General features: G+C 48.7%; 1 protein-coding gene across 3 annotated transcripts in view; it reads left to right on the top strand.

Moving 5' to 3' along the window:
* The first annotated feature begins 5,704 nt into the window (after positions 1-5,704).
* The window catches only part of LOC105477731 (transmembrane protein 40), a 33,499-nt gene continuing 19,104 nt past the window's right edge, over positions 5,705-20,099 (top strand). For 2 of the 3 annotated variants that reach the window (XM_011734407.2, XM_011734412.2), the window contains exon 1: positions 5,705-5,783. The gene's annotated coding sequence lies outside the window, so the exon portion shown is untranslated. Of the gene's footprint in view, positions 5,784-12,999; positions 13,628-20,099 lie in introns of those variants that run through there. The other variant, XM_011734408.2, reaches the window with a different exon arrangement.

The raw sequence follows: 20,099 nt of genomic DNA, 5'->3' as shown, positions 1-20,099 counted from the left end.
CAGGAGAATCACTTGAATCTGGGAGATGGAGGCTGCAGTGAGCTGAAATCAAGCCACTATACTTCATCCTGGGCGACAGAATGAGACTCTTGTCTAAAAAAAAAAAAAAAAAAAAAGCTCATGGCTCCCAGGTGCTCATAGTAGGTAAACATTCTTTTCTCCATACACTTACAGGGCATCATTCTCAGTCCTAGGAAGTCACTGGGGAGTTCCAATCAGCCTGAAGGATCCCATGGCCTCATCTCAAGAACACCAAGGTATAGCAGGGGCTGACGTGTGCCAGGCGCTGCCTTAACCACTTTATACAAATATTCTCACCGTGGATAGGGGTTGTGTCTCCCCATTTTTATGGATGGGGAGACTGAGGCTGAGCTGTCTAACTGTTGTCTCCAGAACACACATGCCTGCTGAGTCAGGCAGTCCCCCGCTGGCAGTTCTGGAATGCAGGGAAGCTGGATGCCCTGCTCAGCTGCTGAGCCGGCTCCCCTGGGCTGTCAGCTGTGCTCACAGGACAGTAGGAGGTTGTCCCATGAATCACCCACTACACACAGGGCAATGAGGTCACCTCAGGATGGAGCTGAGCTGGGGCCTGCCTTACACTTCTGGCAGCTCTGTCATGTCCCCCGAGATCTGCCCACAGCAAAGAGGTAGGAAACGCCCTGAGGTTCATCCATCCTGTACCAGGTACACACACAACGAGATGCTGTAGGAGGTGCAGAGAGGGAAACTAAGGCTCAGGGAGGGAAGTACCTGAACTTGGGAGTAGGAGACAAACAAGGTAGTGAATAGTTTTTTGGGGGCACCTACTATGTGCCAGGCATTTAAACCTTTTTTTTTTTTTTTTTTTTTTTGAGACAGAGTCTCGCTTTGTTGCCCAGGCTGGAATGCAGTGGCGCGATCTTGGCTCACTGCAGGCTCCGCCTCCCAGGTTCACGCCATTCTCCTGCCTCAGCCTCCTGAGTAGCTGGGACTACAGGCGCCTGTCACCACGCCCAGCTAATTTTTTGTATTTTTAGTAGAGACGGGGTTTCACCGTGTTAGCCAGGATGGTCTCGATCTCCTGACCTCGTGATCCACCTGCCTTGGCCTCCCAAAGTGCTGGGATTACAGGTGCGAGCCACTGTGCCCGGCCGCATTTAAACCTTTAAGTGGCAGGAAACATCACCTAGTCCAGTGGGGCTTGTTTAAATACAGATTCTAGGTCCCACTCCTGGAGTTTCTGATTCAGGCCTGGGATAGGGTCTGAGAATTTGCATTTCTAAAAGGTTTCCAGGCCGGCACGGTGGCTCACGCCTGTAATACCAGCACTTTGGGAGGCCAAGGCAGATGGATCACAAGGTCAGGAGATTGAGACCATCCTGGCTAACACAGTGAAACCCTGTCTCTACTAAAAATACCAAAACATTAGCCGGGCGTGATGGCGGGCGCCTGTAGTCCCAGCTACTCGGGAGGCAGAGGCAGGAGAATGGCTTGAACCCAGGAGGCGGAGCTTGCAGTGAGCAGAGACCGTGCCACTGCACTCCAGCCTGGGCGACAGAGCGAGACTCTGTCTCAAAAAATAAAAAAATAAAAATAAAAGGTTTCCAGGGGATGTTGTAGCAACTGGTCCAGGGACTATATTTTGAAAATATCTAGTTCAACCTCCTTTCCTCTGCTTAATGGTGGTGCTTAATTTTATTTTTACATACCACCAGAGACAGAGAACTCACTGTCTATTCAGTCAGCCTATTTCATGTCTAGATAGATCTTACTCTGAAGATATGAGTGTGTGTGCTTATGCTGAACTGAACACTCACTCTGTAGGCTCTCCCCTGTGGCCTCTGGACCACAATGGTCTCGTTAGAAAGGAGCAACTGGAGAAGAGAGACTTACAATTAGACCTGGGGTCGCCTTCACCCTCACAGTACTCCAGCCTTCAAACCCTGCCAGTTCTACCTCTGAATCACCACCATCCAATATAGAAGTTCTGTAGCTACTGAAAACTTAAAATTTTTTTAAATTTTCAGTATGTTCAAAAATAGTAAAATGAAGCAGGTGAAACTAATTTTAATATATCCAGACCAGGTGCAGTGGCTCATACCTATAATCCCAGCACTTTGGGAGCCCAAGGCTGGAGAATCACTTGAGCCCAGAAGTTCAAGACCAACCTGGGCAACACAGCAGACCCTTTCTCTACAAAAAAAATGTAAAAAAATAAAAGTTAGCCAGGCATGGTGGTTCACACCTGTAGTCTCAGCTACTTGGGAGGCTGAGGTAGGAGGATGACTTGAGCCCATTTCGAGGGTACCATGAGCTATGATTGTACCACTGTACTCTAGCCTGGGCAACAGAACAAGATCCTGTCTCTACAAAATAATAATAATAATATATCCAAATATCATTTTAACAGATAATACAAAAATTTTTTTTTTAATATATATATATTTTTTGAGATGGAGTCTCGCTCTGTCGCCCAGGCTGGAGTGCAGTGGCCGGATCTCAGCTCACTGCAAGCTCCGCCTCCTGGGTTTACGCCATTCTCCTGCCTCAGCCTCCTGAGTAGCTGGGACTACAGGCGCCTGTCACCTCGCCCGGCTAGTTTTTTGTATTTTTTAGTAGAGACGGGGTTTCACCGTGTTAGCCAGGATGGTCTCGATCTCCTGACCTCATGATCCGCCCGTCTCAGCCTCCCAAAGTGCTGGGATTACAGGCTTGAGCCACCGCGCCCGGCCAATACAAAAATTTTTAATGAGCTATTATACATATGTGTGTATGTGTATATATACACATATATTTTTCATACCAAGTCTTTAAATCTAGTGTTGTTTTACACTCACAGCACATCTCAATCCTGTCCAACCATGTGTCAAGGGTTCCATAACCACATGTGGTTGGTGGCTACTGTTTTGGACAGCGGAGATGTAAACTTCCCATGACCCTGTCCCTAGTCCCCATCTCCTCTGCATGGCTCATGCTCACCCACATGCTGGATCCTCACAGCTTCTCCACCAGTCCACAGTGCAGCTGCCAAATCCTTAACTTTTTTTTTTTTTTTTTTTTTGAGATGAGATCTCACTCTGTTGTCCTGGCTGGAGTACAATGGTGTGATCTCTGCTCACTGAAACCTCCACCTCCCAGGCTCAAGTGATCCTCCAACCTCAGCCTCCCGAGTAGCTGGGACCACAAGCATGCACCACCACACCCGGCTAATCTTTTGTATTTTCAGTAGAGACGGAGTTTCACCATGTTGGCCAGATGGTCTTGAACTCCTCCTGGACTCAAGTGATTCGCCTGCCTTGGCCTCCCAAAGTGCTGGGATTATAGGCATGAGCCGTGGCACCCAGGCAAAATTCTTATCTTAAACGCAGGTTTGGTCATGTCCCTCTCAGATGGCACCCCATCCCTCTCTGGATGTCTGGCTGCTGAGGCCCTGCCTCTCTTGCTTCCTCCTCTCCCCTCTCCATCCCTAAGGCCCCCACTCTCTGGCTGTGCAGAATTATTTACAGATCCTCAACACAATAGTGCTCCTCACCTCTAAGCCCTCACACACATGGCTCCCTCTGCATGGAATGTCCTTGGAACACTTCTTGGGCTAACCTTTCAGGTCACTCATTCATTCAACAAATATATTGAGGGCCAGATGCAGTGGCTTATGCCTGTAATCCAGAGCCTTAGGGGGCCAAGGCCGGAGGATCGCTTGAGGCTAGGAGTTCAAGACCAGCCTAACATAGCAAGATCTTGTTTCTACAAAAACTATAAAAATCAGCTAGGTGTGGGGGTGCATGCCTATAGTCCCATCTACTCAGCAGGCTGAGGTGAGAGGATGGCTTGAGCCCAGAAGTTTGAGGGTGCAATGAGTGATGATCATGCCACTGCACACCAGCTTGGGCAACAGAGTGAGACCCTGACTCAAAAAAAAAAAAAAAAAATTAGACTGAGCACGGTGGCTCACGCTTGTAATCCCAGCACTTTGGGAGGCCGAGGTGGGTGGATCATGAGGTCAGGAGATCGAGACCATCCTGGCAAACACGGTGAAACCCCGTCTCTACTAAAAATACAAAAAAATTAGCCGGGCGTGGTGGCGGGTGCCTGTAGTCCCAGCTACTCGGGAGGCTGAGGCAGGAGAATGACTTGAACCTGGGAGGTGGAGCTTGCAGTGAGCGGAGATCACGCTACTGCACTCCAGCCTGGGTGACAGAGCAAGACTCTGTCTTAAAGGAAAAAAAAAAAAATTAGTGAGCACCTACTATATGTCAGACATGATCCTAGGTCCTGCAGCAAAGCAATACATAAAGAGGAAATAGGCATAACAAGAAAATACATAGTACAGCAGATGGTGAGCAGTGACGCAGGCAGATGGTGCGGGGTTACTACTTTAAGCAGGATGGTCAGAGAAGGCTTCATGGAGAAGGTGACTTTTGAGTAGACAGCTGAAGTGAAGGAGGGGCCAGGTGACTTTCTAGGGGCAGAGCACTCCAGGCAGAGGGAACAGCCAGGGAAAAGGCCCTGAGGAGGGAGCCTACCCAGGGGAACTGGGACATGTTCCAGTGTTACTGGAGCAGAATGAGGGAGGAAGTCATGGGAACCAAGGCCAGAGAGGGCCAGAGGTGTGGGGCAGATCTCGCAGGAGCCTGTAAGACCTTGGGTTTTACCCTGAGTGCGGTGGGAGTGTGGCAGGGGCTAAGCGGGGAGGGGCGTGAGCTGCCTTGGGTTTGAACAGGACCCCCTGGCTGCCTGGCTGAAGAGAGTAGTCAGGGGTGAGGGCGGGAGCTAGGAGCCCGGTGATGATGGTGATGACGCTGGCTGGATCAAGGTGACAGGTGAGGAGTGGAGAGAAGGGGCTGAATTCAGGCTATACTGAAGGCAGGACCAACAGGATTTTCCAGATGGGTGAGATACAGAGTGTTAGAAAGCCAAGTGTCAAGTATGACTCCAAGATTTGAGGCCTGAGCTTAGGGTATGGATGACCCCTCTTCAGGAAGTCCTCCTGGGGAGCCCGCAGCTCGCCGGACCTTGCCTGTTTCCCTCCGAGGCTGGGGGCTCCCATGGTGGGACTTGTTTCCCGTCCTGCTGCCACAGTGCTGGAAAAGTGAGAGGGGAGAGGCGGAGGCAGGCTGAGCTGGGGCCCTGCCCTCGGCTGTGTGAGGTCCATCACTGCTCCTCTCACCTCTCTAGGGACCTGTGTTTTCTCACTTGCACAAGGCGAGTGGGTGCTCTCCAAAAGTTCCTCTACTTGTAACCCAGTTTCCTCCAGAGGAGCGGGCACTGCCAGCTTCCTGAGCCCCCAGGCCTTCTCTCCTACTCCCTGCCCAACCTCAGCCTCGTGGGAGCATCGGAGTATCTTCCTTCCCCTCTGGGACGCACAGGGCAGGTTGGGACACGTGGCTGGGGCCTGAGTCAGCCTCACCAATGTGGGTGGAGGGGGTACCTGGGACACGTCCCCTCCTCCCTTCCCAGAGCTTGGTACAGCCAAGGGTGGCACAGCTGCCCCCATTTCACTGGCTCCTGGAGTCCAAGGGCATGGCTGTGGCCCTGAGGCAAGGCCAGGCATGTAGCTGCCCCACCTGCCCCCCTGTAGTGCTGTAGGGAAGAGTCAAGTCAGACAGGAAGGCCTGGGGCAGATAGCACCAGCAGGAAGGAATGCCATCCCAGTGAGCGAGTGGGGCCCAGGGGCAACGTCACGGTAGTCCCGCCCTCCTTGCTGTCACAGGTGCAGCCTCTCCTGTCCTTCCCCTGACCAACCCAGCATCCACACAGTCTACACAGAGTTCCTCTTGCTGCCCAGACAAGCTAAAGGACCACAGGTAATGGGACATGGGGCTGGGTGAGCAGTGGGATGGAGGGTCAGCTTTTAAGGAAATTGGGAGAAAGAGTGTCCTCAATAGGCTTGATATTGTGTGGTTCCTTGATGGACCTGGGTTTGAGTCCCAGCTCTGCATCTTCCTAGCTGGGTGAGAACTTGTCTCTACCTCAGGGGAGGATGACAAATATTCACCTCCCTGGGTTGTGCTGAGGCTTCCACCCGCCTATACTTGGCCGTGGTAGGTGACCAGCTCCCAGTTCTGTCACCAACTTGCTGCAAGACTTTCAGAAAAACCCTTGACCTCTCTGAGCCTCAGTTTCCCTACTTGTGAAATGAAGGGTCCAACTAGATCTCTGAAGGCCCCTCACACCCTCGCTGTTATGGAACCTAACAGCTTAGGAGGGGAGGGGCATTCCCGCAAATATCTCAGCCTCTGCACCACCATCAGTGACTGCAGGCAGCCGCCCCTCTCTCTGCCCCTCCTGGAGGAAGCCACCCTGAGCTGCAGCCAGGTTTGGGAGACTTGGGAGGAAGAAGCCAGCTGTCCCCCTGCTTCCAGCTCAAAGGCACCCCGGGGAGGATGTGCCAAACAGAAAGCTGGGCCATGGGGAGGGGGCCCTGCTGCCTGTCAGAGCCTCAGGTGCAGGTGGTGTGGCCCAAGGGGAAGGGGGCTTGGCAGACCTCTCAGAGCTCCCCCCACCCATCCCCGCAGGCTGTCATCCTCGTCCTAGAGCTGCCTCTGCTCAAAACACTCTGGCTTTCAGGCCTCAAGCCAACCCAGTTTCCTTTTAAGGGGGATGAGAATAATTATGGTCTTGTGCTTATTATTTTCTTCTGTTTTGTTAAGAAACTGCCCAGAAGAGTTCAGAGCCCTGACTAATGAGTCGGGAGTGTGTGTTAGGGGGAGTGGTGGGGAGTGAACTCAGGCTAGTGTAGCCCTAGAGCACCAGGTTACTTGTGCTGGGAAATCCTCCTTGTGAAAAGGATCAGAGAGCGAGATCTCAAGTGCTGGCTGCACGCCAAGGACCATGCTGGGCCTGCCCTGCTCCCCGCCGTATTTCACTTTCACAACAACCCTGTGGGTGGAGTCTTTCCTTTTTCTTTTTGTTTCTTCTTCTTCTTCTTTTTTTTTAAATAACAGATTTACTGAGATGTAATTCACTACTATAAAATTCACCCTTTAAAAGTGTATAATTCGCCGGGCGCGGTGGCTCAAGCCTGTAATCCCAGCACTTTGGGAGGCCGAGACGGGCGGATCACGAGGTCAGGAGATCGAGACCATCCTGGCTAACACGGTGAAACCCCGTCTCTACTAAAAAAAAAAAATACAAAAAACTAGCCGGGCGAGGTGGCGGGCGCCTGTAGTCCCAGCTACTCCGGAGGCTGAGGCAGGAGAATGGCATAAACCCGGGAGGCGGAGCTTGCAGTGAGCTGAGATCTGGCCACTGCACTCCAGCCCGGGCTACAGAGCAAGACTCCGTCTCAAAAAAAAAAAAAAAGTGTATAATTCAGGGCCAGGCGGCGTGGTTCACCTGTGTAATCCCAGTACTTTGGGAGGCTGAGGCGGGCAGATCACTTGAGGTCAGGAGTTCGAGACCAACCTGGCCAACATGGCAAAACCCCATCTCTACTAAAAATACAAAAATTAGCCAGGCATGGTGTGCACCTGTAATTCCAGCTACTCAAGAGGCTGAGGTGTGAGAATCACTTGAACCCAGGAGGCAGAGGTTGCAGTGAGCCAAGATTGCACCACTGTGCTCCAGCCTGGGTGAGAGGGAGACTCTGTCTCAAAATAAATAAATAGATAGATAGATAGATAGATAGATAGATAGATAGATAGATAGATAAAAATGAAGTGTACAATTCAGTGTTTTTGTTCATTCACAGAGTTGTGCAGCCAGTGCCACTATCTAATTTTTTTTTATCATCTCCAAGGTGAACCCTGTACCATTTAGCCGTCACTCCCCACTTCCCCTTCCCTCTGGCAACAACAAACCTACTTTCCATCTCTATGGATTTGTGTATTCTGGACATTTCATCTGAATGGAATCATATGGTGTGTGGTCCTTTCCGAGTGGCTTCTTTCGCTTAGCCCAATGTCGTCAAGGCTCATCCGCATTGCAGTGGGTGTCCATCCTTCCTTCCTCGCACTGGTTGGATGAGGTTGCATTGTATGATGATCTCAAACTTTGTGTCTCCATTTACCAGGGGATGGACATTTGGGTTGTTTCCATTTTTGGCTGTTATGTGTAATGCTGCTATAAACATTCATTACAAGTCTTTGTTCGGATATAGGTTTTCAATTCTCTCACGAATATACTAGGGATTGGAATTGCTGGGTCATGTAGTAAATCTTTTTTAACTTTTGAGGAGCTGCCAAACTGTTTTCCAAAGTGACCTCCATTTTACAATCTGACCAGCAATGTATGAGGGCTCCGGTTTCTTCGCACCGTCACCAATACTTGTTACTGTCTGTATGTCTCATCGTAAGCCACCCTAGTGGGTGTAAAGGAGTATCTCATGGTGGTTTTGATTTGCACTTCCCTAATGACTAATGATGTGGAGCATCCTCTTTTTTTTTTTTTTTTTTTTTTGAGATGGAGTTTCACTCTTGTTGCCCAGGCTGGAGTGCAATGATATGATCTCAGCTCATTGCAACCTTTGCCTCCCAGGTTCAAGTGATTCTCCTGCCTCAGCCTCCCGAGTAGCTGGGATTACATGCACCCGCCACCATGCTTGGCTAATTTGGTATTTTTAGAAGAGACAGGGTTACTCCATGTTGGTCCGGCTGGTCTCGAACTCCCGACCTCAGGTGATCTGCCCGCCTCGGCCTCCCAAATTGCTGGGATTACAGGCGTGAGCCACCGTACCCAGCGATGTGGAGCATCTTTCTATGTGCTATTGACTATTTCCGCGTCTTGTTTCGAGCAATGTCTATTCGAGTCCCCTGTCCATTTTTAAACTGGATTATTTGTCACTGTCTGTTGAGTTGTAGGCATGCCCATTTTTCCAGCTAAGGATTCTGAAGCTCTGAGAATGGATGTGACACGCTCCAGGTCGCAGAGTCAGTGAGGGGTCAAGGCGGGAACTGAATATCTAGGTCTGTCTGATGTTCGAGAGAACTGACAAGCTCTTGTACTGGATGCCACCTTTCTGTTTCTTATTGTCAGTTGTGTGTGTGTGTGTGTGTGAGTGTGTGTGTATGTGTGTGGTGTGTGTTGTGAGAGAGAGTGAGTGTGTGTGTGTGTGTGTGTGAGTGAGAGAGAGGGAGAGAGAAAGAGAGAGAGAAAGAGAGGTGGGTAGAAACCGAGAGAGAAAGATGGGAAAGAGAGAGAAACAGAGACTGAGATTCCAGGCTGTGGGAGAAGGGACCCGCCTGGCTCTGTCTAGCAGGGCACCCACCTTGGTGCCTTGGTGTTTGACTCAACACTACACCAAGTTAGGATGATCAGAGCCAGAGAAAGCCTTTAATGAGTTTTAGGTTTCTTCCTATTAATCTTCAAATGTGTCAGTGGAGCCTCAAAAATGTTTTGTGGAGTGCATACTCCCCTTCTAGTTTTCCTTGTCCCTAAATCTGAAACAAATTATCCGATTAGACCCAAAAACCCCAAACCAGGACTAGCATCCCCTAGTGTCTAGCTAGGTCTAAGGATCTAGAGCAGCACTCATCTAACTTTTTGATTGCACAATCTTCTCAAGAAGAATGCTCTGGGCACCCCCAGCATATACATATGCATAGATATATACATGTATATACAAGTATAGTGGCCATTAGCTGATGTCTCAGGACCAGTGTACGTTCACAGTGAATTTCCTCACCAGTGATAGTGGATGGAAATCCACCTTTCAAATCGTTTCTCATTATTATTTCAGGAACTCAAATACAATTGTATTTGAGTTTGAGTTTGTATTTGTTTCTCGTTATTATTTTGTATTTTGAGTTTGTATTTGTTTCTCATTTTTTCAGGAACTCAAATACACAGGAAAGAATTGTTCTGTGTGTGAGATTCCTTTCCATTGCTCTTTCCAACGTGGTAATGCGGCTAAACTAAGAGCAAGGACAAGTCTGTCCCACACTTTTCCTGTTGCTTGTTTGTACTTTCATGATTAGGGTTATCTCCATCCGCAGTTTCTTTGCAGACTCTTTGAAGTCACTCGTCAACAATAAGGGGGCTGATTCAGTGAAAGCTATTTCATTTGAGCCTCAAATTAACCCAACTGGGCTCCTGCATACCACAATATATGGCAATAGTCTGAATGTAAAGAAAAGGAAGACGTGGTCACGGTCAACCTGTCTGCCTTGTGGGGCTCCCCACTGGCCTCTGGGAGCCCCACTTAATGGACATAACATGTGGTGTCTGACATATGATCCAAGGGTGCACATCAGGGCTAACCTATATACTATTAACTATTTTTTAGTTAAAAATTACATAGAAATCAATAAATTAATATTTTCCTCCTGTACTTTGGAAAGAATTGCTTGAGAGACTAATAGGTTCTGAGCTAAGAACATCTAAGCCAACCCCTGCCACTCCTCAACTTGCCACCTCACATGGCAGCATGCTCAGGACAACCCCAAAGTTGTTGTCATTTTTAGAATATTATTTTATATATTGAGGCCAGGTGCAGTGGCTCAGCACAACACTTTGGAAGGCCAATCCCAACACTTTGGGAGGCCGAAGCAGGAGAATTGCCCAGGGTCAACAGTTCAAGGCTGCAGTGAGCCATGATTGCTTCACTGCACTTGAGCCTGGGTGACAAAGTGAGACCCTGTCTCTAGAAAAGAAGGAAGGAAGGAAGGAAGGAAGGAAGGAAGGAAGGAAGGAAGGAAGGAAGGAAGGAAGGAAGGGGAAAGGAAAGGAAAGGAAAGGGGAAGGAAGGAGAGAGAGGAAGGAAGAGAAAAAGAAAGAAAGAGAAAGAGAAGGAAGGCAAGAAAGAAAGAAAAACGAAAGAAAAGAAAGAAAGAAGGAAAGAAAGAAAAAGAAAGGAAGAAAGAAAGAAAGGAAGGAGGGAAGGAGGAGGGAAGGAGAGAGAGGAAGGAAGAGAAAGAAAGAAGGAAAGAAAAAGAAGGAAGGAAGGCAAGAAAGAAAAAGAAAGAAAGAGAAAAGGAAGAAAAAAAGGAAGAAAATTCTTTTATATATTGAAGTTGGCAACTTCCCTGGTGACTTCCTCAAGGTACTGACCTTTCCTTCTGAGCTCACAGCCCTACCTGCTCCCCCTGTCCTGGCGTCCTGGAGTAGTTCTGCAGAGACTTGGGGACAGTGACTGGGCCCATCCATGTGGAGCTCATCCCTAGGTTGAGTGCCCTGCTCCCCAAGCCACTTTTCTTGGGTGTAGTCTCTGTACCCGCTACATCCTCTGGATTCCCTTTGTCTGTCCAGAACTTATTCTATGCGGGACCCAGGAGTAAACCCAGGATGGAGGATTGGGGATGGTGGGATGTGGGCCACCTTCTTCACCATAGACTCTGTGCTTCTGTTAATATGACCTAAGGCTATGGTAGCTTTGCTCTGTAGCTATATCACCTTGTTGGCTCATATTGCCACTTTAACAAACATTGGTTGTGCACCTACTATGTGCTAGACAACAACCTCGATGCTTGCACTGTTTTCTTTCCTTCCAGATTATCTTTTTAAAATCCTAGATCTTTGAGTATAAACAGCCTCCACACAGAACCCAACCATCCTCTTTCTGTACAGCCATTATTATTATTATTCCTTTTTTTTTTTTTTTTGAGACGGAGTCTCGCTCTGTCACCCAGGCTGGAGTGCAGTGGTGCGGTCTTGGCTCACTGCCAGCTCTGCCTCCCAGGTTCACACCATTCTCCTGCCTCAGCCTCTCGAGTAGCTGGGACTACAGGTGCCCACCACCATGCCCGATTAATTTTTTGTATTTTTAGTAGACACGGGGTTTCACTGTGTTAGCCAGGATGGTCTCGATCTCTTGACCTTGTGATTTGCCTGCCTCGGCCTCCCAAAGTGCTGGGATTACAGGCATGAACCACTGCGCCTGGCCTTGTTTTTATTTTGTTTTTGTTTTTTTGAGACGGAGTCTTGCTCTGTCACCCAGGCTGGAGTACAGTGGCACCATCCCAGCCCACTGCAACCTCTGCCTCCTGGGTTCAAGCAATTCTCCTGCCTCAACCTCCCAGGTAGCTGGGACTACAGGCACGTGCCACAACACATCCGGCTAATTTTTTGTACTTTTAGTAGAGGCAGGGTTTCACCATATTAGCCAGGATGGTCTCGATCTCCTGACCTCGTGATCCACCCACCTCAGCCTCCCAAAGTGCTGGAATTACAGGCGTGAGCCACTGCTCCTGGCCACAGCCATTATTTTGAAACTTGGGTATCACACTTGATTTTGTCCCTTTTCACTTTTTTGTTGCAGCCTAGGTGTCATTCCACACTCCTCAGGGGCAACCCCAGGTCCTGTCTGCATCCTTGGGTATGCAGTGGCCATAAGGTTCCCCCAGATTCATGGAAGTTCATCTAGTACAGTCAGCTGGATGGCCGGCCAGTGCGGCTTGTCATCCCACTATTAAACTGCCTGGCTGACTTAGACAAAATGGTGGAGGTGTAAACCGTAGCATCTTCTTTCTTTCCCTCTGCACGGTTCCCCTCACACTCTGATGTTGATGTTGATGTGTTCATATCCACACTCCTCACTGTGTGGTCTTGAGCAAGTCCTTTTCCCTTTCTGGGTCTCAGTTTTGATCTCCTGGATGCAACACTATAGAATTCCAACTTGGGGAGGGGGAGAGAACTCCAAGCCTGGAGATCTGTGGGGAGGTAAGGTGGGCCTGGGGGAGAGTAGTGAGAAAGAAGGGGTGTAAACAAGTGGAAGATGCTATAAGAGGAGAGGGAGATACAAAGAATCTTTGTAGTCCTAATATTATTTCTTTTTTTATTATTTATTTATGTATTTATTTATTTTGAGATGGAGTCTTGCTCTGTCGCCTAGGCTGGAGTACAGTGGTGTGATCTCAGCTCATTGCAAGCTCTGCCTCCTGGGTTCGTGCCATTCTCCCACCTCAGCCTCCCGAGTAGCTGGGACTATAGGCACCTGCCAGCATGCCCGGCTAATTTTTTTTTTGTGTGTGTGTGTGTGTGTGTGTGTATGTGTTTTTTAGTAGAGATGGGGTTTCACAGTGTTAAGATGGTCTCGATCTCCTGACCTCGTGATCCGCCCGCCTCGGCCTCCCAAAGTGCTGGGATTACAGGCGTGAGCCACTGCGCCCAGCCTCCTAATATTATTTCTTTAAGCTCTTAAGTTCAGCACTTTGTGACTTCTTTTAATTAAGCATTTCGTCTAAGCCAGGGGCTAGAATGTAGCCGGGAGCCAGAAAAACATGGTTTCTACTTCCAGGGAGCTCAGAATCTAAGTCCTTTTAATCTCAATCCTCACAGCAACCCTGCAAGACAATGACACTATCCCTAATTTACAGATGAGATAACAGAGGCCTGGAGATGTAAAGTAATTTTCCAAAATCATGAGCTGGGAAGTGAAGTGCTTAAGCCTGACTTGAAGCAGGTGCTACCAGACCCCGTTGTCCCACTGGCTTCATCAGGGCATCCGTCAGTATCGCCCCCTGGGTAAGGGCATGATATTGCGTCCTGTGCTATCCAAAACCCCATCTGAGCCCCAGAGCCCTTAGTGTGTGACGTTATTCCCTGTTTGATGGATGAGATAAAGGGCCTAGAGAAGGGAATTGAAGGAGAAGCAGCTGCACTAGCAGCAGCAGCAGCAGACTTTCCACTTGAACCTCCAAAAAGGGACACAGCTCTGTCAACACGTCGATTTTAGCCCAGTGAGACCTACGTTGGACTTCTGACCTGCAGAACTGTGAGATAATTTGTGTGGTTTTAAGCCACTAAGTTGGTGGGTGTTTGTTATCACAGTGATAGAAAAACCACTGAGGTGCTGAACCAGGTCCAAGAGGTGCACCTTCAGCAGGGGGACAAGTCTCTAGGGCAGGATCATCAGGGCTGCTGCTGCTTTGGTGATCACAATGCTGGAAGATGAGGGAAAGGAGGGGGCTGGGGGAAACCCAGGAGGTCCCCAACCCAGCCTGAAGTTCAGCCCCAGCCCCTCATATGGGGGCTCAGGGACACTGCCAAGCCTCAGCCTGGAGGCTGGAGTGAAGTCTGTGGAGCTGGTCTGCCATGAGCCCTGTTGAGCTCTGCAGGAAGCTGGAGCCCTCCCCAGACATTTGTCCCAACTACAGTGCTTTGGTTGCAAGTCACAAAGCCACCTCAGGCTACGAAAAAAGACTTTCCTGGGAAGATAAGGAGGTGGGGGTGGGTCTCACAGAACAGAGGGAAAGGTAAAAAACAAGACTGCAGAAGAGGCTGTGACCAGGGGGCAGAATAGAGAGCACCAGCCTCTTCAGAGCTCTGTCTCAGGGCAAACCACCCATGCCAGCCTTTAGAGCTCTGGGTCACTCATGTCACAAGTCAGATTCCTGCGGAAAGAGAGGCTGATGTTCTAACCTGGGTAATGGGAGTGACCACTCCACAGATTCCACATAAAAGGGGCTTAGGGAGGGAGTGCAGTTATTTTGGGGAGTACTTATTTTGGAGCTGTGATTGCATAACAAGGATCTGTTTGAGGCTGGGCACGATGGCTGATGCCTGTAATCTCAGCACCCTGTCTCAAAAAACCAAAACAAAAACGAAAAAGGGTCTGTTTGAAATCAGAGTGCGTGCTTGTCTGGGGTGGCTTGGGAAGCTGAAGGAGATTACTGAGAACACTGTTGTACCCTTGGCTCTGCCCTTGGCCTTGTCCCCACCCCTCAGCCAGGGAGGGCTTGACACATCGAGGGCCAGCCCCAAGCTGTTGTCCAGTGGGGGCTGGATTTCCTCAAAGCGAAATCCTGTGTAATCACCAGAAGATGGGGGCTTTCATGCCAGGTGGGCAAAAGCAGCAAATGTCCATTCCTCTGTCCACTCTGTTCCCCTCCCAGCTGCTGTTTCTGCTTCCAGAGCTCCCACCCCATTTCCCACACTGGGCTTGTTTAGCTGAGCTTGCCCTGCATTTCTGGCCCACAGACACGTTCCTCGGTCTACCCTCAGGAAAAGTTGGCCATCTTCAGTTTGGCATTCAAGGCCCAGGCTGATCTTCTCCACCCTTTCTGGCTCTTACCCCTTCAACTGCCTGCTGCCCCCAACCTCCTCCACTGAAACTTTTATCCTACTCTGCCTTTCGCTTTCTGTTGAAATCCAATTCCATTTCAGTCACCTCAGCCCCCTCATCCAATATGGGACACCAGGAAGACAAGCAGCCCCTGAATCAAGAAGCAGAGTTCTGGAGCTGTTACCACACAATCAATGGGCTCACCGCCCAATGCACATAGAGGCCAATACCATGGCACTGGCTTTTGAGAAAAGAAAGGCTTTATTATAAGTCCAGTGGCAAGGAGATAGGAGGAAACACTCAAATCTGTCTCACCAAGCTGGCAGCTGGGCAGGTTTTATAAGCATACGGTAATGAGGTATGACCTGATTGGATCTTGCAATGAAGTGATGTGGGAGGCATGATCTGATTGGATCCTGCCATGGGGCGATACCAGAGCTTGATCTTATTGGATACCGAATCCTGGCATGCGCTATCTGCTTCTTAATTCAGTCCCCACTCCTCAGTCTGAGCACTTAGGTTCCCCTGTAGTGGCACGCATAGTAACCTGGCATGCTCAGGTTATGTGACTGTCAACCTGCGGGTCCATGGCAACTGAAAAACAACTCACAATTTGTTACATAAAAGTTGAACCAAATTGATCTGATGTGATGAAAGAGCCAGCCTTGCCCCTGTGTGGCTCCATGACCTGTGCAAGTTCCTCTCCATTTCAGGGCCTTGGTTTCCTCTTCTGTAAAGTATGACAATAATCTCCACCCTGCCTCTCTCCTGGTTGTATGAGAGTCAGGAGAGCTGGGAGAGGAGAGTGCTGTGAGGCTGTCATGGCTCGGTGTGCTCTGTCAGCCCTCCTGCCCTGGGCCCAGGCTCTGTGACAGCAGGAGCTCAGGAAATCTGGGCTCACCTGAAGGGGAAATCCAGTTTAGCAGGACCCGTGGGTACAGAGGCCCTGGCACCACCCATGACTCAGCAGGGCTGGGCTTTTTGGAGAAAAGTGCCAGAAAGTCTGGCATTCCATTTCCTTGTAGGATCAGCCTTGGATGTGGGGGCCACCTGAGGTGGTGCTAGAGGCCTCTCTGGGGCATGAAGCTTCTCTGTTGGGGTAGGAGTCAGATTTGAATCCATCTATAAGCTGGAAGACCTTGAACAAGTCTCTTCCTCTACCTGAGCCTCAGTCCTTCCCTATGTTAAATAAGACCTGTGTGGAGGCCGGGGGTGGTGGCTCGTGCCTGTAATCTCAGCACTTTGGGAGGCCAAGGTGGGAGGATCACTTGAGCCCAGGAGTTCAAGAGCAGCCTGGGCAACATAGTGAGACCACATCTCTACAAAAATATAAAAACTAAAAAATTAGCTGGCTGTGGTGGCAAATGCCTGTAGTCCCAGCTACTTGGGAGGCTGAGGTGGGAAGATCACTGGAACCCAGGAGGCTGAAGCTGCAGAGCGGTGATCGTGCCACTGCATTCCAGCCTGGGTAATAGAGTGAGACCTTGTCTCAAAAAAAAAAGAAAAGAAAAAAGAAAAGAAAAGAAAAGAAAAGAAAGAAAGAAAGAAAGAAAGAAAGAAAGAAAGAAAGAAAGAAAGAAAGAAAGAAAGAAAGAAAGAAAGGAAAGAAAGAGAAAGAAAGAAAGAAAAAGAAAGAAAGAAAGAAAGAAAGAAAAGAAAGAAAGGAAAGAAAGAAAGAGAGAGAGAGAGAGAAAGAAAGAAAGAAAGAGAGAAAGAAAGAAAGAAAGAAAGAAAGAAAGAAAGAAAGAAAGAAAGAAAGAAAGAAAGAAAGAAAAAGAAAGAAAGAAAGAAAGAAAGCAAGCAGGCAGGCAAAAAAAGAAAAATGGGTGGAGGAGAAACAGACAAGGACATTAAAAGGAGAAACAGAGCCACGTCAGGTCTTCCCTCTGTGATGGTTCCATTCCTCCCCTTCAGTGTGCTAAAGACGTGCCTAAGGAAGTTCCCTTGGCTATGGGAACAATTACTCAAGGCTCCATCAGTAGCTAAATACAAGCCAGGTCAGCATATTTGCATAACACTCTGATGACTGTTAGTGTGTCCTCTTTCCTGGTGCCAATGTTAGGGTCCTGAAAAGAGGAGCCAGCATCACTCCTTTAGTCTCTCAGCATGGGCTGAGCAACTACTCTTGCTTAACCACTTACCATGTGGTCCTGGGCAAGTTTCTTTCTTTCTTTCTTTTTTTTTTTTTAGACAGAGTCTTGCCCTGTCGCCCAGGTTGAAGTGCAATTGCGCGATCTCAGTTCACTGCAACCTCTGCCTCCTGAGTTCAAGTGATTCTCCCGCCTCAGCCTCCCGAGTAGCTGGGATTACAGGCCTGCAACCACCACACCCAGCTAATTTTTGTATTTTTAGTAGAGACTGGGTTTCACCATGTTGGCCAGGATGGTCTCGATCTCCTGACCTCGTGATCCACCCGCCTCAGCCTCCCAAAGTCCTGGGATTACAAGCGTGAACCACCATGCCCGGCCGGTCCTGGGCAAGTTTCTTATCCTCTCTGTGCCCCAATATTCTGACCTATAAAATGGGCATGGCCCTAGTGAGCCTTCATAGGTTTGTGGTGAGGAATAGATTACTTAACACAAGTTAACTGTTAGAACCTTGCCTGGCAGATAGTAGGCACGTATAGCTGCTTGTTATCATCATTTTTCCTTTGTTCCCGGCTTTGTACAGGGTATGGGTGACACAGAGATGAATCAGCCTTAGTCCCTACTTAGGCTACATTAATGATCTAGGGAAGGAGACAAACCCTGGATGGTGGTACATGCTTGTAGTCCTACCTACTCAGAAGGCTGAGGCAGGAGGATCGCTTGAGTCCAGGAGTTCAAGGCTGCAGTGAGCTGTGATTGCACCACTGCACTCCAGCCTGGGTGATAGAGAGAGACCGTGTCAAAAAAAAAAGCTAGGGATAGTGGAGGGAGTAAGGTTAGGGGAGTGGGGAATAGAGTTGGTGGGTATCATTTAGACAACTGAAATAGTACTTCATGAAGGAAGTGGGTTTTGACCTGTGCTTGGAAGGTCAGATTTGCATCTGACCTTAGGAAAGAATGGACTAAGCCAAAAGTGCTGTGTGTAACCAGGACACAGAGCAGGATGGAGATGAGACTGGAAAAAGAGTTCATCACTTTGTAAACTTCAGTCTATCTGACATCAACCAGCAGCTCTCTTTCCCCCATGTGACTCTACAACTCTTCTCCACTCTAGCTGAAATACCTTCATGAGAGATGATCTCAGCCAATGAATATATACTAGTCACCTCTTGCGTGCAAAGAACACTATTCAAAATAGAAATATGCCCTGGAGGCTTCTGTTGTCAGTCATTCCATCTTGATATCGATGCGTTTTAATGGCTAGTGACTTCCTAATGCCTAGCTGAATTCTGCTCTGAGAAATGGGAAGTTTTATTCTAGAAAAGGGTAGGCCAGGTGCGGTGGCTCACGCCTGTAATCCCAGCACTTTGGGAGGTCAAGGCGGGCAGATCACAAGGTCAGGAGTTCAAGACCAGCCTGGCCAATATGGTGAAACCCCGTCTCTACTAAAAACACAAAAATTAGCTGGGTGTGGTGGCGGCACCTGTAATCCCAGCTACTCAGGAGACTGAGGCAGAAGAATCACTTGAATCCCGGAGGCAGAGGTTGCAGTGAGCTGAGATCGTGCCACTGCACTCCAGCCTGGGTGACAGAGCGAGCAAGACTCCATCTCAAAAAAAAAAAAAAAAAAAAAAAAAAAAAAAAAAAAAAAAAAAAAAAAAAACGGTAATGGAGTCTGAGGTCTAGGAGATGGGGGATGAGCGGGGATGGGACTGGACACTGGATGTCCAAGGGTAAGAGGAGGCCTGTAGAGGAGGAAACATACATTCACAACGACCCTGCTAAGGACTGTCCTGCCATTTTCACATACTATGAGGTAAGCACTATTACTGTCTCCATTTTACAGATGAGAAACCCAGGGCACAATGAGGGATTAAGTAACTTGCCCATGCTTCCATCGCTAGAAGAGGCAGAGACAGGATTTCAGCCCAGGCAATCTGGCTCTAAGACACAGGAGAGGAGGCTTCCTGCCAAGGTCTTGTGGTAGATTCTCTAGACCATTCTCAAATGGGGGACGATGTTTGCCCCACAACAGGGGTCATTTGGCAATGTCTGGAAACATTTTTTATTGTCACAGCTGAACGGGAAAGTGCTACTGGCATCTGGGAGGGAGGAGGCTGCTAAACATCTCACAATGTGTTACCCAGTCCCAAATGTCAGTCATGTTGAGGCTGAGAAACTGTGGTTTAAATTAGTCAGAGGCTGGGCACAGTGACACATGCCTGTAGTCCCAGCTACCGGCTGCAGTGGGAGGATTGCTTGAGCCCAGGTGTTCAAGACTAGACTGGGCGATATAGCAAGACCTCTGTCTCAGATAAAAAAGTAAAAAATAAATGAGTCAGAGACTAGTAAATCTACCTCCTCTCAGATTTGAGGTCTCAGCTTCAGAGCTGAGAGTAGAAGAAATGGGGCAAGGGAATCAAAAGGGAGCCTGCACTTCCTGGCTCAGCTGCTATAACAGAGACTCACAGCACAGCGGCTCCACTAAAAGAAACTTCTTTCCTGTGCACATAGCTGTCAAGAGGTGGCAGATGGCTCTGTGTGTGAGGCCTGCCAGGGCTCAGGACTCCCTTGCCTTTTTGCTCAGTCATTCCTGGATGTTGGCCATGTTTGTGGGATTGGAGTTGGTTCACCAACTTCAAATCTGCATTCCTGTCAAAACTGTACCTAGGCTGGACATGGTGGCTCACACTTGAATCCCAGCACTTTGGGAGGCCAAGGTGGGAGAATTGCTTGAGCCCAGGAGTTCAAGACCAGCCTGGGCAACATAGAGACACCCTGTCTCTACGAGAAAAAAAAAAAAAAAAAAAAAAAGGATGGTGCCTGACTTGTCAGGTACAGATAAAATCTGACTTCCTTCATGAAGCCCCCTGCTAGTTGTCTAACCGATACCTACCACCCCGATTCCCCACTCCTTTAACCCTCCTCCCTCCACTGCCCCAGCCTTCTTGCTTGCCAACAGAACTACCATTTTTTTTGTTAATTAATTTTCTTATTCCTTTGAATGTTGAGTGTTTGTCTTTTTCTTATTTATTTGCCAAGCTCTTTATATATTAAGATATTAACTAAGGTGATATTAACTACTGATTATTGTT

The sequence above is a fragment of the Macaca nemestrina genome, chromosome 2 (genome assembly GCF_043159975.1).
Source record: "Macaca nemestrina isolate mMacNem1 chromosome 2, mMacNem.hap1, whole genome shotgun sequence".
Taxonomy (NCBI): domain Eukaryota; kingdom Metazoa; phylum Chordata; class Mammalia; order Primates; family Cercopithecidae; genus Macaca; species Macaca nemestrina.
Note: the sequence above shows the minus strand (reverse complement) of the source record. Positions and strands in the feature narration are given on the sequence as shown.